The following is a 17,204-nucleotide window of genomic DNA, read 5'->3' on the forward strand; positions in this document are numbered from 1 at the left end:
TGAACGTATGTTATGCGTATTGATAATGCAAATCGCGATGTGGCTGCTTGGGCGAGACGGTTTCTACAAGGCGTAAGCCGATCAGGTTACCGTATCAAAGCAAATCAAGTGACCCGGCTGATAAACAATATGGTGTCGGATAATATTAAACCGGTTACATGATATGTATTATTATTATTAATACTACCGAGAAAAAATAAATGGCATATGAACATCTGGTTTTACGAAGCTCCAATTCAACTTCAAAACATATGGTTTAAATTTAAAATGTGTGTTTTATGGCATTTTTAAATAACGTGAATTTCATCTGGTTGACATGTTCACGATATTGCGCCGGTGATCGCCACTACCGCTGAAGCCTAACTTGTGTCGACTTCGGTTAAATCAAGTCACCGCGCCGCCGAAACTGCCGAACTGTGGCCAGCCGTTATGCGCCGGAATGGATAAATCAAGCAGGGCCAGTATATTTTAACATTTTTAACAGAATTCCAAAACGCATTACCTCTTATTAAATACTAAGGAAACTGTGTTAGCCAATAAAGTTGAAAAATTGGATATGTTTGGTCATCTGGTGAAAATTTATCCAAGAAAATTGAAACATAAAAACAGTCCAATTAATTGTGTTTTAACAGTTAATGTGTAGTCCATAAAACATGCATTGGAGAATTATTGATCAATTAACAAAGAAATAATATCTAATATAAGAAATAATATAAGAAGATATTGGAAGCGCTACTACTTATTTGATGATAATATATTGGATGAAAAACATTTTACCTCAAAATTGTTCAAACTAGACTTCGTGGATCTTTTATTTAACTACACCTTTACAGCTAATTTTTATGCCACACGAAAAGCTTTACTGGTAAACAACAAATATGTGTATGAATCTTTTTATGGCTAACAACCGAAAGACGTTGTCTTATTATCAAAACTCCCAGCTAAGTTTAACTGGTATAAAATGCAAGTTGGTGTATGTCGGTTATTATTAAACGATGCGTAAAGAAAATTCATACCAAACCAAAGGGACATAGATTTGAAAGATTTCAATTTTAAAAAATGGGGTGGGGCTAACCTATTATCCAAAGCGTAGATATTGTATTGGTTTATAGTTATTATTAAACGAGGCATAAAGAATAAGCGGAAGAATCATACCAAGCCAAAGGGACATATATTTGTAAGATCCCTTTAATTATAACCATTATTTAGTTTTCATGTTGTTATCATTATTTGATGTTGATCATTTAAAAAGAACGTCCTTACCTTTTGTGTTCGACATTTCTCAATAAATATGTTTTTCGAATTTACTTTAGCCATTTTCTTCTATTCAAATGTATGCTACCTAATCCTTTAAAGTGTATAATAAATGTGAGAGGTCGCGTGTTGAGTAAATAATATTGCTATTTTGTAATTATATGGAATGGATACAGGGTTCGATAAAAAGAATAATGCGTTTCCAATACAGGTAATCCCAGTCATAATATATTATATTATTCAGTTGTTTGCTTTGCTTTATTTCTTCTATATAATCAACTTGATAATCAATCAAATCTCTGCCTGCTTCGACTATCCACCGAAACCAAGTCTGATATAACCAAATGATCAGTGTTTTATTTCCTAGTTGGCGTCGATCTTTATTTCTCTACATAATACTAATACCATTGCTCAATTTGTACGGTAAACAGTATATTTTTCACAATGTGAACCCACATGCCGCTACTGATTTTTATGGCGTTAAACGATTTAAATTATTCTGCGGTATTAACACGCTGTAGACTTGCTTTGGTAATATTACTTACTGGAGGAAGTACACAATCTGTAAAGTGTACTTTTAAAATTATTAACAAGCCATTCCGAAAGTTTCGCTTGAAAGCTAATTGACACCCGTTCTTCTTCGCATGAATGCAATGAACGCAGTTACCTTTTCCAAATCAAGGATATGGATTAAAGGGATTAACTGGGTTGCATAGCATTGAAACAACACCAATTTTATAAGTGTCGAGGCCATTTTACATTGGTTTATTTGTTTACAAACTAAGATTCTGGTAGAAAAAGTAGTACGTTGACCTCATGACCAGTGATAAATTTACCAGGTGGTATGAGTAGTATGCCTACGGACTTGTCAGAGTCACTTCACTGCAGGTGTAAGGTTTCTGTTGTTCAGATGGGATCCAACTAAGTACAGAACATAGTTACTTTAGTAACGAAGTCTTAGAGACCCCTAGTGCTCTCTCTTCGTTACTGGCGCGTCGTAATGACAACCAATATGAAAATAAGGCTTTTCCTCCATCTCGGTTCTAGGGCTATTTTGGAATCTTCACCGTCTATTTTTCACCGTGATCCTTCTTTGTTCGCCAAAAGGAATCAATTCTTGCCAGATCCGACACAAATTTATAATAATCCCACAGGGAAATAAATTGTCGGTCGTAAAATAAGTGCAGTCGATCTCAAAATAAGTACTCACTGAATTAATGAGGTAAACAAACAATGCCAAAATAGAAGGACAAATCCCAATTTTTATGTATTTGCGTGAATCCGTGCACCTAAATTGCATACGTCACGCTACACACATTGTCAATTTATCATGTCTGAAAAAATGTTTTTTACCCTTATTCTGCTGTGAGTTGGTCTAAGAAAAAAAATCCCCCCCCCCCCCCAGGGAGAAAAATAGTCTGTCTCAAAATATAAGTGCAGTCACTGCAGTCGGTCTCAAAATAATGCATCGGCAACTGACGAAATGAATTAAAGGACAATATTGGTGCCAGTCATTATCACATATGTGATAGAGCTGGTTAAACACATTCCAAATGTAATTTTAATACAGAGATCATTGCTACGATAGCTGAGTAATACAGGTTTCCTCAATCGGAAGTGACGAACGCCAGAGGAAAACACGAGTAATCCCTCTATATAACTGACTGATGTGACGAGTGATAACAGATACACGGCCGAATTTCTGCTCACTAATAATTCCTTCCAAGACCAAAATTTGCTATATGGGACTGTAAGAGGATACCTGACAATTCAATAAAGTAACTGAATGTCATTAGATAAGAGCACACGAGAAAAATAGAAATAGTCGATCCGTACATTCCCTTGTTTATATTCAGTCTATACCTTATAAAAACATGGTAATGCACGGACTTTTTCTGTTTTTCTTTCGTGTTCTCTTATCTAGTGGCAGTCAATTCTTTTTATGAATTGTCAGATATCCTCTCACAGTCTAACACATCAACTTTTGGTCTTCGAAGGACATTTTTTAGAGAATGATATACGGGATGATATACGAAAATGCAGATTTACTTTGAAATAGTGCAAATGATACTTTTCCATCTAAAATCTTCAGATCAAAGGATGCAAGTTCTTACACAGTGCAGCATAATTTGTGCAACAGAAGACATCTCGAATATCGATTGTCTGAAAAAACATTTTCTCGGGGACATTTATTTCCGAATACGCATTCGGTGTATGTCTTCAGCCACCAGGAAGTGGTTAACATAGTAATGTTTTATTACGATAGTAGTACATAAAACAAATTGGTTGCCTGAGGTTCTCGGGGGGAAAGTAGATTCATCGGCTAGAGTCCTCTATTTCACAAACAAAAGCAACAATTGCTTCCTTGAAAATTTATCGATCAACCCTTTTCACAGACGTCCAGCTTACCACTTCCCGTCAATGCAGTAAGATAGAATATGTAGTTTTCTCATGGACAATTGGGCGAAAGTTGGGGTTTTCTCAAGGAAAACTGGTCAACAAGTTGGGAAAAAGCTCGAAAAGTAATCCAGAAAAAAATCCTGTGTGCGGCCCTCGGAATATGATGGAATATGTTGAATATTATTATGGTTCAAGTGATTATATTTGACCCTGGAATGAAAGTAAGCTCAGAAACAAGTAGATTTTTAGCCCTTCCAACGAGATGGATAGCTCTTGGAAAGGATAGACACTTTTCAGATTACAGCCTGTCCGAGAATTTCGTGGCATCCATTTCGTTTGGTGATTAGGACACATAGCGGTTAAACCTGGAACTTCAACTGGAACTATTCAGAGATTTATTAACTCGCTTTTGATGATACTTGCTGTTTTATGATGCGATTTTTTGTTACCTAGGGAGGAGTTGGCCTAGTCGTGCCTTCCACTAATTCGTACCACCCTGATGCCAGCGTTACTGGTAAGAATCAGGAGACCGGCGCAACCGCCATATAATGGGGCCCTCCGAGGGCAGTGTTTAATCTACTGAAATACTGAAACACTGAAATCTACTGAAATTTACTGAAAACTAAAATTAAAATACAAAATAAAATATGGTCAATGATGGAGGTAGACTGATTGCGTCTTTTAAAACATTCAAAACATAATAGGCATAATAGGGGGCTATTTGTAAAACGAACATCGTAATGACCTTGACCTTCCTTCATTGGCGCTCACTTGGTCCAAAACTGCACACAGAGGACCAGGCTCCGGGTTACCTATTTATCGTGTTTTCCGGTATTTAGGATGTTTTCCGGTATTTAGTGTTTTTCCGGTGTTTTCCGGTATTCAGTATAAAATGGTGTTTTCCGGTATATAGTATGGCCCACTGGAAGATCAGAATCCGCCGGAACTTGGTCCGGAACTGTATTGCTGGGAGAAGGACATTAAATTGAAAACTGAATATTACCTAGTTTTATGGAGGTGAAGTTCCTGTTTTGCGGGTAGATTTTTTTTTAATGTTCAACAAACAACTTGTGCCTCCCTTTTCAGGACCGACCCACGTGTCCCTGGTAGGGATGTATATGATGTTATCCTATCACTCCTACGCTCCTATGTCCAGAAATATATAATTTGTCTCTAGATATAGTTTGGTTCGGTGAAATAATCGCCCCAACCGCCGCTAACGAGTTAAAGGGCCATATTGTCTGGTATGCTTGATTTTACTATCATCTAATCACCCCAGAACATAATGGACGATTTCAGTGTATTCCTTGGCCCCAAAAACATACGGTAAGACACCAAAGTGATCATTCTCGACTAAATACTCTGGGAGTTATAGGGGATTATTTGAAATGGCGGCCGTCTTAGACGCCATCTTGAATTTCTCAAAACGCTCAAGTGTGACCGAGGTTCACCCAGCAAATTCTGAAAGAGGACACCCTAGGCTACTAAAATCAATCATAAAAAAAACTTTTGTATGCAATTTCAAGGTTCAGCCATAGTTCTGCCGGACTATTCAGAAAACCCCTGAGGCCTGAGGATGAAATTTTGTCGATAATGGTTCTCCATATTGTGCACATAGAGACTATTTACATGTCCCGGTTTTACCCGAAGAAATTTTTTGTACTTATTTTGGCCTCCAGTTTTGTAATGAAGAAATATTTTCTTGTTTGGGCTGTTGGTCATAGCAGCAGTTGCGTAATTTGTGTGCTGTCGCCTTTGTATGGCGGTGAACAGGTTGGGATTTGTCGTCCTAGACCATGTTCATTAGCAATTGTGGACACAAAACATTTGGATTAATACAGTTTTTATTCCGGGTTTTCCAGACGTAGATAATTAGCTCCTATTTCTCAGAGTTAATTATATTTTAATCACCCGAAATTAATTACTTATTATTCGCTACATTTGCCGCCAGTGTACGGCAATGCAAATGTTATAAATTGCTGAATAATAGACGTGACCATAAACTGCTAATACTATATATCCGTATTAAAAGTATATACAATTTTTAAATACAATGTCGTGTTAATTATATTTGAATCACTTGAACTAATTATTCGCTACATTTGCCATCAGTGACCAGAAACTGTCAATATATATCTGCATTAAAAGTATATACAACCTTTAAGTACACTGTATTGTGTAAAATCTTTCTGGCGACAACGAGCACCCTAATAATAAAACTGAACATACAATTTTGAGTTATATTACTTATGTATATTTATAGCTAACTTGTAAAATCCTGAAACAAAATGTAAAAGCATGGGTCATGGGATTTGAAGATTTTATCTTTTTTTATTCCAGCTGAATTACCATGTAGTCTAATTCCTGCCATTTTGGCTTCATGTGTAAATCAAGGCACGTGTATAGCTTTTTCACTTGGCGTCCGTGTTAGCGATGTTGGATTGTGTGAAGATACAAAGGAATGTTGCTCTGGAGTGGTACGTGTGTTTTTTTTATTTATTAATCTGCACCATCCTTTTACTTTGAGGTTTCGAGTATAAACGACTAGTAATAATGCTAAGATGGAGAGGATTACTGTTAAACAAACGTTGTAAGCTTTGTGATATCTCCAGTGATATCAGATGTTCTGAACAGTAAGCGTGACATGTTAGATGATATACTTTACAAAGACATACTATCATCATGTTGAATCTTCTATTTTAAAAGCATTTAGTTGTAATATTTACTAGACTTGTCAAATGGACAACTTTGATAGTTTTATACGGAAATATTACACACTTATACTTGAATTAATAACAACATCTAGTAAATTAATGTATAACGTTGACCTAGGGGATGGCATAGTACCCATTATGTAATAATTAGATAAAGAGCTGACCGTTTTTTCTATAATAAACCGTAAACCTCAAAAAGCCTCGTTTACCATTTTTGTCAAATACTGGTATAATAATTCATCCAATAAAGAAAGTCGCATTTAGAAAACAAGACATCTTTAAAACAAGGTCTGATTTAGAAAATATGCGTCGTTTCAAATACCGGTGTTTGAGAAGCCTTGTTATCGGTTTGTTTAAAACGGGGTGCAACTCTTATCAGTTATTGGATCGATTCTAAAATACTTTATTCTGAGCGAAGTTATGATTCTTTGAAGTTTTGACAAAAAATAGCTTAAATAATCTCGATTGTCGAGTACCATTGCTATGATAATATACGAAATCTGAATTTTCCACTTTAACGTTTAACTAAGATATTCTCTTATACTTTTAATAGCTCAGCCAGACTTGATTTACTATGGGCTTTATGTGTAGATAAAAAATGTCTAAACAATACATTTGAAACCAGTATAAGACCTGCAATTGGCAGATTTTACTTTTACATAATACGTCTTTAATGTTTTTGTGGCTAAGTAGCCGTAAACACAGTTAGAGTCCCGTCACCTGTTAACGACAGTGGCGGTAGAGGGCACTGGGCAGCAACTTGTGCCTCGCCGACCACCTCTGGGCGACACCTGGTCGTAGCCGACCTAACGAGAAGATGCATTCAGGGTCACTTATTGACCTCTCTCACCTAGCTTAAGCTTGCTCGGGATCCCCCTAAGAAGTTGCTTCAACTCGCCCGATGTTCTCCCATGTCGCCCCGCAAGCGGGTCGAGGACGACCAAGAACCACGAGTCGACTATTTAAGAGCGAGGCCTCGCCCGTTAGCGGAATAAACCAGTCTTTTCACTTCACCAGCCACGAACGGCCATGCACCACCACCCATCGAATCGAGAAAGGACTGCACGAGCGTCTGTCAATCCTGACGATGTCCGGACCGGGTAAGTTGCCCCGTGTTGAGTCAAATTAAGCCGCAGACTCAACTCCTTGTGGTGCCCTTCCGTCAATTCCTTCAGGTTTCAGCCTTGCGACCATACTACTCCCGGAACCCGTAAACTCTCAAGTTGCCCGAAGCCGCCACGGACGGGTCCATAACCGCTGTTCTCGATCCTCGTCCGCGGCCCGGGCGGCAGCGTTTACCGTCGGCACTACGACGGTATCTGATCGTCTTTGCTCCACCCACCTTCGTTCTGGATTAAGGAAGACGTCCAGGGCCAGCGCTTTCGCTTCGAGTCGTCTCAAGCGGATCACAAAATTTCACCTCTCCCCGCCCGGTACGCTCGCCCCCCACCGTTCCTCTCGAATCCTAGCTCTCCGGCGACACCGACAGGGAGGCAACGTCAAACAAGTCGGCCGGACCGCCCTCCGGAATAGAGCTTCCCCGCTTGTTCTATGCACGAAATATCCAGGCTCGTAGTTTTAGCCTGCCTTTAGCACTCTAATTTGTTCAAGGTAGACATAAATTGTGGCGGGATCTCTCCCGCGAAGGAGAGAAGCGAGGCAGGACGGTCAAGTCCGCCTCGCCCCGCACACCAGTTAGGAGCGGCCAAGAAATCTCCGAGCCGTCTCCGAGATCCAACGACAAGCTTTTTATTTTAACAGCAGCAACTCCGATATAGGCTATTGGAGCTGGAATTACCGCGGCTGCTGGCACCAGCCTTGCCCTCCAATATATCCTCGCACACTTTTTTTAAGTTGCGCTCATTCCGCCCGGGGCGACCACGAAAGGGCCCCGCCACGTTATTTTTCGTCATTACCTCCCCGTGTCGGGATTGGGTAAGTTGCGCGTCTGCTGCCCTCCATGGAGGTGGTAGCCCGTTACCCGTCAGCACCGTGGTAGGCAGGTCGACGACCATCGCCAATTGATGGGTCAGACACTTCATGGCCAAGTCGTCGAGGACCCTGAAAGACCCCGCGATCGGCACAGTTATTCGGATTTCAACACCCGTCGCTTCGCCCCGTCGCTACTTTTGACGGTAGCTTCGCAGGCTAGGGGGATCTGGTCCAGAGAGGGGGGGGGACCACGGTGTGTCGCATGTATTAGCTCTAGAATTACTTTATCTGACTAATGAGCCGTTCGAAGTTTCGACTCGCTCCCCGAAAGGAACGAGCCTGAAATTAGACTTGCATGGCTTAAGCTTTGAGACAAGCATATGATCACTGGCAGGATCAACCAGATAGCCTTTTCACGAGCTCGAAGAGAACCACGAGGAAACGCCTCTCCCAGTCGCCGCTAAGCGAGAGAGCGAGGGTCGGCAGGGCGGCGAAGAACCTAATTCTGAACCCCGCGCGCCTGCCTCGTTTGCTGCGTAATTCCGGACGAGGAAGGAAGTCCCCGTGGCCAGCGGGGCGGCCGGCGATAGTTCCGTCGCTACTAGGCGTACGGAAGAACCGAGATGAGCCGAGACGGGCCACGCAAGAGACGAGCTCCAGCGGGTGCGCCGAATCGGGATCTCCCCGCGGCGTTTGCCGCAGGGATGGTAGTTGAGACTCGCTGATTTAACAATCGGACGAGCCAGTCTGTCCCGCCGTGTAAGCGTGCACCGGAACTCTTCGGGTCTGCCAGGCGGGCCGAGAAATAAATCTCTGCACTACCGACCGTCACGAGCTGTGACCCGCGCCGAGAAAGAACCGGCGAAGGAGAGAGAAGAAAGAGCGCGCCGCGAGAAAACAGAGCGGCCAAGAAATCTCCGAGCCGTCTCCGAGATCCAACGACAAGCTTTTTATTTTAACAGCAGCAACTCCGATATAGGCTATTGGAGCTGGAATTACCGCGGCTGCTGGCACCAGCCTTGCCCTCCAATATATCCTCGCACACTTTTTTAAAGTTGCGCTCATTCCGCCCGGGGCGACCACGAAAGGGCCCCGCCACGTTATTTTTCGTCATTACCTCCCCGTGTCGGGATTGGGTAAGTTGCGCGTCTGCTGCCCTCCATGGAGGTGGTAGCCCGTTACCCGTCAGCACCGTGGTAGGCAGGTCGGCGACCATCGCCAATTGATGGGTCAGACACTTCATGGCCAAGTCGTCGGGGACCCTGAAAGACCCCGCGATCGGCACAGTTATTCGGATTTCAACACCCGTCGCTTCGCCCCGTCGCTACTTTTGACGGTAGCTTCGCAGGCTAGGGGGATCTGGTCCAGAGAGGGGGGGGGGAACCACGGTGTGTCGCATGTATTAGCTCTAGAATTACTTTATCTGACTAATGAGCCGTTCGAAGTTTCGACTCGCTCCCCGAAAGGAACGAGCCTGAAATTAGACTTGCATGGCTTAAGCTTTGAGACAAGCATATGATCACTGGCAGGATCAACCAGATAGCCGTTTCACGAGCTCGAAGAGAACCACGAGGAAACGCCTCTCCCAGTCGCCGCTAAGCGAGAGAGCGAGGGTCGGCGGGGCGGCGGGGAACCTAATTCTGAACCCCGCGCGCCTGCCTCGTTTGCTGCGTAATTCCGGACGAGGAAGGAAGTCCCCGTGGCCAGCGGGGCGGCCGGCGATAGTTCCGTCGCTACTAGGCGTACGGAAGAACCGAGATGAGCCGAGACGGGCCACGCAAGAGACGAGCTCCAGCGGGTGCGCCGAATCGGGATCTCCCTGCGGCGTTTGCCGCAGGGATGGTAGTCGAGACTCGCTGATTTAACAATCGGACGAGCCAGTCTGTCCCGCCGTGTAAGCGTGCACCGGAACTTTTCGGGTCTGCCAGGCGGGCCGAGAAATAAATCTCTGCACTACCGACCGTCACGAGCTGTGACCCGCGCCGAGAAAGAACCGGCGAAGGAGAGAGAAGAAAGAGCGCGCCGCGAGAAAACAGAGCGGGGACGCGGTCTCGGGTGCCATCCTTCCCCTCGAGCAAGCGTCGCGACGACGTTGACGAGAAGGGTAACCGGGAGCTGCACGAACACACACTCCATAGCCTTCACACCGCGCAAGAGGAGACCGGCCAACCTTCCACCGTAAAGCGCTCGTCTCCAGAAATTCGCCCGACCAATTCTCCGCCAAAGTTCCCTGCCTCGCCGAGTACCGGCTGAGCTTCACCCTCCATGTAAGAGAAAACGCTCTCTTTGGAAAGGTATACACATGCACCGTACCAGGTTCGGTCTCTCACACCTACCTCCTATACTAGTGTTTCGCACTCGTTTGAAAGGTATACCGTCGTGCAAAAGTAGGTTTCGACTCGATTTTTTCGTTTCCATGGCGTTTCTGCCCTTCCAAATTCATCTCTTCGCATCCATTCTGGCCAGGGACCCTCGTTCCAACAACTTTCGCCGAGATATCTCAGCGCATCTCATCGCTAGGGGCGTTTGAATGTCGGGCGCGAAAAGCTCGTCAGCGCGCTAGCCAGCGCTTCTACGCGAGCGCTCACTCGGCAATGTTTGGCCGCCTCTCTCGCCCGGCGGGTAAGAGCGGGGGAGATAGTCTGCTCGCATCTCTCTAGCGAGCACCGACTCGAGCAACAGGCTGGTATCTCTCTGCCGTGCGAATAGGCCGAATTCATGCCTGTGCATCTCTTGTGACCAAGGGACCCTCGCTCAGACAACTTTGGCTGCCCTCCGCTAGCCGCTAGCCGCTAGTCAGCGCGCTAGCCAGCGCTTCTACGCCCGGCTGGTAAGAGCGGGAGAGATAGCCTGCTCGCATCTCTCTAGCGAGCGCCGACTCGGGCAAATGCCGCCTCGGCCCAACAGGCTGGTATCTCTCTGCCGTGCGAACAGTTGCTGTCCGGACTCGCCCGAATTCATGCCTGTGCATCGCTCGTGACCAAGGGACCCTCGCCCAGGCAGCGGCGCCCTGCCGACTGGCAGGGAAAAGCTCGTCAGCGCACTAGCCAGCGCTTCTACGCGAGCGCTCACTCGAGCAATGTTTGGCCGCCTCTCTAGCCCGGCGGGTAAGAGCGGGGGATACAGCCTGCTCGCATCTCTCTAGCGAGCGCCGACTCGAGCAAATGCCGCCTCGGGGGACAGGCAGGTAAGAGCGGGGAGAACGCGCTAGCCAGCCATTCCAGGCGACCGCTGGCCCGAGGAAATCTCGCTTAGCCCTCGATTGATCCTGTTCAAAAGGTGTGTGTGTGGCGTGCGCTCAACGACCAAAAAAAAAAAAAAAAATGCTCGTTAGGGAAAGGCTGTCAGCGGGCTACATCGACACACTGCCTTCGCGGCCCGATGAAAGACGAGAAAATTACGTGAACAGCTCTGCCTTTCTTGTGCAAACAGATCTGCTGTATTCTCTGCCTTTCCTTCGTTTCTCCCAGACAGGGAACCTCTGGCTAGCGCCGTCCTCGCCGGGCGAATGATCAATGTTCGGTAGAAGTTAATTATCGCACTCGGGAAACCGAGTAGCTAAAAAGTATCGGCTCAGTAACATATTATCCTATTAGGGGGGTTGACCTGCATGCAATTCCAGCTGATCCCGGCCGCTGTCAGCCGTCTCTTCGCGCGGGGCAGATGGGGAGTATATTTTCCCGTCCGAAGCGCCCTTCGACCTTCGTGTAGCGTCTCTGGGTTGCGATTTTAGCGGCGTTGCCCTAATTATTCTCTCCCTTGGCCAGATTCTCTCCATTAAATCTTCTTCAAGAGCAAGTGTTCGAACATTTGACAGGATGCTGGCGTGTCGCACAGCACGGGTATCGGGCTGGGCCCGGCCGAAGTTTCAGTCGGTCATCAGTCTCTGGTCATGACGAGGCCGCGTAGGCAGTGCTCTCTCTGTGAGGCTTCAGTCGTACGACTGGCGAGACATGTGTAGACAGAATGCCGTTGCAAAGAGCATACGTACGTACAAGTGCAACTCGGTCAGATACAAGTGCCCCGTAGAAAACTGTCAGGCGCGCGTTGCTCGAGTGGACCTTCACTTGTTAAATTTTCACAAATATCCGGGACGAAAATGCCCGTGCTATCAAAGCGCCTTGCGGCTACACAAGGAGCAAAAGTCGACATTGACCGAGGCTCTCCATCATGCTACGCCACCCCAGCCCGTTTCCACATCGCCGCCCCTGGGTGCGACCGCAAGGCGCCTCTTAGCCAATTTCCGGAAGGAGGTGGCTTTCTCCGAAGGCATCACTCGACGTGGCTATGTCGTGTTTCAGCGTGTCAAGCAGGTCTGGCGTATATGGCAAGCGATCACCAAGGACTGGGACCCCGTTGTCGACTTCGACTCGCACAGAGCGGCGCGAGACCGCTGGATGATACCCATGCTCACCTCGGAGGCGGCCGTTGGTACCGTAAATTCGTATCTGTCCTCGCTCAGACTGTTCATCGAATTTCTCCGCGAACGGTCGAACGTCGTCGATACTAGTTACGACTTGTGGCTGACCAAAATCTCTCGCTGGGGTCGATCTATGCGTAAGAGGTTTAGTGAGCGCAGGCACGCCGTGGAACAGCGCGATAACCTACTTACCGCCACCGACGTCGCTCACATTGACAGCTGCGACGTGACAACAACCGCCCGAGACTTGCTCAGGCGAATCGACACCGATGCCACGCTTCAGATCACCACCGTCCGGTTCCGTACCGTACTAGCCTACCTCTTCGGCCAGATCTTGCTCAACACGGGTCAGCGCAGCCTTGCCGTCTGTAACATGGCCACATGCGAATTTTTGGTTGCAGTACCGTCGACGGGCGCCGACGGCGAATTAATTAGGGTGGTTTCAGTCTACAAGCGCAAGACCGGCTATGCCGGGCCGGCTAAATTCCCGCTCGATGAGATCATGCGGTATTTTCAGTTCATGCGCTGTCTGGCCCAGGCCAGGCACAGCCGTGAGGACATGCTATTCATCAAGTTCAGGTCCGCCTTGCCTTACACGCCTTCCGGGATGGGTGCACTGCTAAATAGCCGCTACGGCAATTTCCTAGGGGAAAAGTTTAACAGTCGGGTCGTACGCAAGTCCATCGTGTGCTCTATGCTCGAGAGGCACCCGACCCTCGCTGCCGATCTGGCGGCACAGATGTCACATTCAGAGGGACCTCAGAAGCGGTACTACCATCTCGGTCTTCAAGTGCGGCGGTCTGCCGAGATCAGCACTGCCCTGAGGTGAGTTCTGCGAGACGAGCAGCCCGGCCCCGTCGCTCTCCAGCACCGACAGCATCTCGTCCACCGTGCCTGAGAACAGGCCCGGCGCCCCGGGTCCCGACCCTATAGAAAAAGTAAACCAGAAAAAAACTCACAAAAAATACCCCGCTGTTCTCCACTCCCGAGCTGGCAGCCACAGCGAAAAGGCGGGGCGCCTGTCCGGCTGCGATAAAATCAACTCCAAAAAAATAAATAAGGTGAACCAAGAGGGGAAGGTTTCCGCGTCGGCGTTCATCGGTAATCACGCGCAGGGCGGCCAGAGCAGCCGACCTTCGCTTGAGCCAACGTTCCCCTCTCAAGTGCCCCGTCTTCCCGAACAAGTCGGCCAACGACAGCCAGCGTCGCTTCTCCACACGGGACCCTAGCGGGAAGTGACGCAGTCAGGGGTCGAGCACCACAGATGTGAACCTTAGGGACAGTAACTATAACAATGAGCAACGTGAGAAAATTTTGAAAAATTGAATCAATATCCTGGCATTTGTGGTCATTGCTGGGAGCAAATTGTTGTGAACAAGAGAACCAGAAATATGAGTAAATGTGACCGAATCTCGAAATGTGCCCCTGTTAATTCCGCCTGTTTTGCAAGAGTTATCAGAACAATTGTACAGTCTGACGGCCCACAACCCACGCACCAGCGGTACTGCTAACTGGGCAGTTCACTATAACTGTGAATATGATAGTACTGAGGAGGCAGTATAAGACCACAGAGCAGTGGAAGAGTGATGTCATAATGAAATCTAGCGGCGCAGGCGCGAACAAATTTCAGATATGTAATTTTTGGGGACCGGGCCTGAAAATTTGTAGTCAATGTCATGACAAATGGGACCAAATTCTCCTTAACGAGAGGATAAGAAATGGGACAGCAATCTTGAGACCCGTCCATCAATTTCGCCTGTTTTGTGAGAGTAGAAATAACAATTCTACAATCTGTCGCCCCACTCACTAGTAGTACTACTAACTGGGCGATTCACTGCAACTGTGCATATGATAGTGATGAGATTGTATAAGACAGAGGAGTTGACGAATAATGATACAAAAGAACTGAGCGCCGTAGGCGCGAAAAAATTAGATTATGTAACTGAGCTTTTAATTTTTTGGGACTGAGCTTGAGGGGACTTTGTCTCACGGGGGCGCTTTCTTGATCTCTGACATGCCATTTACTGGACTTTGGGGTCTGGGGAAAGGTTTTGCAGAATTCTTATGGTCAGAAAATACTTACAACATGAGAAAAAATACGTTTTAATTTCTACTGGGATTAAATATGCAACAAGTAAAACTTCTTAAGTTCAATAGATCGCCTTAACATTTCATAATTTAAAGATTTTTTACGTATTTCTGAAACAAACTATGCTTCCGATAACTTCTTACCAACTGTTCGACTAATGTTATTCGTATGACAATCAATGATATAATTTAAGTTATCGAAATCTTCGTAACAAGCTCTCTCAATTTCTTAGACCAACATACTCATAACAGGGAAATATATATTTTTTTCAAACATGACATATTGACTAGGTTATTTTATACTCTACCGTTGCAATTTAGGTGTACGCATTCATACAAAATTTTTCCCTTCTATTTTGGCATTGTTTACCTCATTAATTCATTTAGTCTGAGACGGACTGTAGTGAGCACTTATTTTTTGAGACCGACTATGTGACGTAAGAAATTTAGGTGCACGTATATTAAGTATTTGAGATTTTTCCCTTCTATTCAGACTGGCATTGTTTGTTTATCTCATTCATTCATTTCGCCAGTCGCCGATGCATAATTTCGAGACCGACTATTTTTCTCCCTGTGGGGGAGGGTGGGGATTTTTTTCTTAGACCAACTCGCATCAGAATAGGGGTAAAAAACATTTTTTCAAACATGACAAGTTGATAATGTTATTTTATTTTATACGTTTTGGATGCGTAGCGTGACGTATGCAATTTAGGTGCACGGATTCACGCAAATACATAAAAGTTGGGATTTTTCCTTCTATTTTGGCAATGTTTGTTTACCTCATTAATTCAGTGAGCACTTATTTTGAGATCGACTGCACTTATTTTGCGACATACAATTTTTTTCGCTGTGGCATATACCCCCTCCCTCCCCCAACACGCACACATTTACACCCCTGATGATGTTGGAGTCTCAATTTTCGACATGATTGTGACAGCACCGACTTTAAAGTACATGTGTTACTTCGTGGTGTAGCGGTGAACTTTAAGCCTTTATGGAGCAATGAAATTTCCTTGTTTAACGTGACACTACCATATGTTTCTGGATCAAGGAATACACAGAAATCGTTCATTGTGTTTTAATTGTGGGATGATTAGATGATAGTAAAATCCAAAATGCCAGACAATATGGCCCGTTAACTCGTTAGCGGCCGTTGAGGTCCATTATTTCACCAAAACAAACTATATCTAGAGACGAATTATATAATTTCTTGATATAGGAGCATATGGATAACACCACATACATGCCTATCGGAAGTTCAAGGGCCACATATGCCGACCGTGAAAAGGGGACACAAACTATTTTTTGAACATTTAAATAATCAAATTCTTCCCACAAACCACAAAAATTACCCACACAAAACTAAGTAAAATTCAGTTTAATCCCTTAGTCGCGTTGCTGGCTGCAACTCGAGACAGCACAAATGCAAAATACTGTACATTCTAAGCCATCCCGAGTTCAGCTACAAACAAGCGTAATACACAGGGTGTCACTCTTGCATCCACATGTGATGAACCACATGACAGACCCCGGAGCAAGTTGGACGATTGTAATGTTCTCAATTTAGTATCCCTCTCCCAGTAATACAGTTCCGGATCAAGTTCCGATAGATTACCATCTTCCAGTAAACACCACATAATAGCTTGATGATGAGCTCTGTTTACGTTCTCTGCAAATATATCATTCGTTGAGCAAGACTACATGGTTTGGGTGGGAATAATGACGATACATTGCCAGTGTTAGATGTCCAAACCAACCAGCGTGTTTCAGACATAGATTTCTAATTCTCTGTCCAACAAGCTGGCATAAATACAGTGGCACGTGTAAGCAATGACTCTATTGGAGTGTCTATTACTCCGACGAGTAAGAAAGAATACAATGAAGCTCTCACCACTTTCAAAGCTGTGCTTTTCCCCACGACGTAGCCGCGTGTAACCGTGTCACATCCAGTAAGAGCATGAGCTGGCAAGATTTCAATGATAATTGACATATGTTTCTCCGTAGTTTGACCAATGTCAACGGTTGTTCCTTCCTCGATTGGCGATTTCACTGTAAGCTTGTTTTGGACAGAGCTCTTGCAAATCGATGCCAGAAACACACTGGGCGGTATAGACATCCCAAACCGGAAATACATCGTCGTCATCCCCACCCAAACCATGTAGTCTTGCTCCAACGAATGATGCATTTGTAGGGAACGTAAAAATATGTCATTACAAGGCTATTGTGTGGCGTTAACTGGAATATCGTAATCCTCCGGAACTCTTTTGCTGGGAGAAGGACACTAAATTGGAAACATTACAACGGGTCAGCTTGCTCCAGCGTCTGCTATGTGACTCAAGAGTGACAGCTCATGTAGTATGTGTACTTGTAGCTGCACTAGGGATGGATTGGCATAT

The 17,204-nt window shown here is 45.3% G+C and overlaps 1 long non-coding RNA gene across 1 annotated transcript in view; it reads left to right on the forward strand.

The window, feature by feature from the left end:
• LOC126828533 (uncharacterized) overlaps positions 1–17,204 on the forward strand; it is a 127,721-nt gene that overhangs the window by 76,447 nt on the left and 34,070 nt on the right. The window contains exon 5 of the long non-coding RNA XR_008787460.1: positions 5,995–6,131. This is a non-coding gene — a long non-coding RNA (uncharacterized LOC126828533). The remainder of the gene's footprint in view (positions 1–5,994; positions 6,132–17,204) is intronic.

The sequence above is a fragment of the Patella vulgata genome, chromosome 1 (genome assembly GCF_932274485.2).
Source record: "Patella vulgata chromosome 1, xgPatVulg1.2, whole genome shotgun sequence".
Classification (NCBI taxonomy): Eukaryota; Metazoa; Mollusca; class Gastropoda; family Patellidae; genus Patella; species Patella vulgata.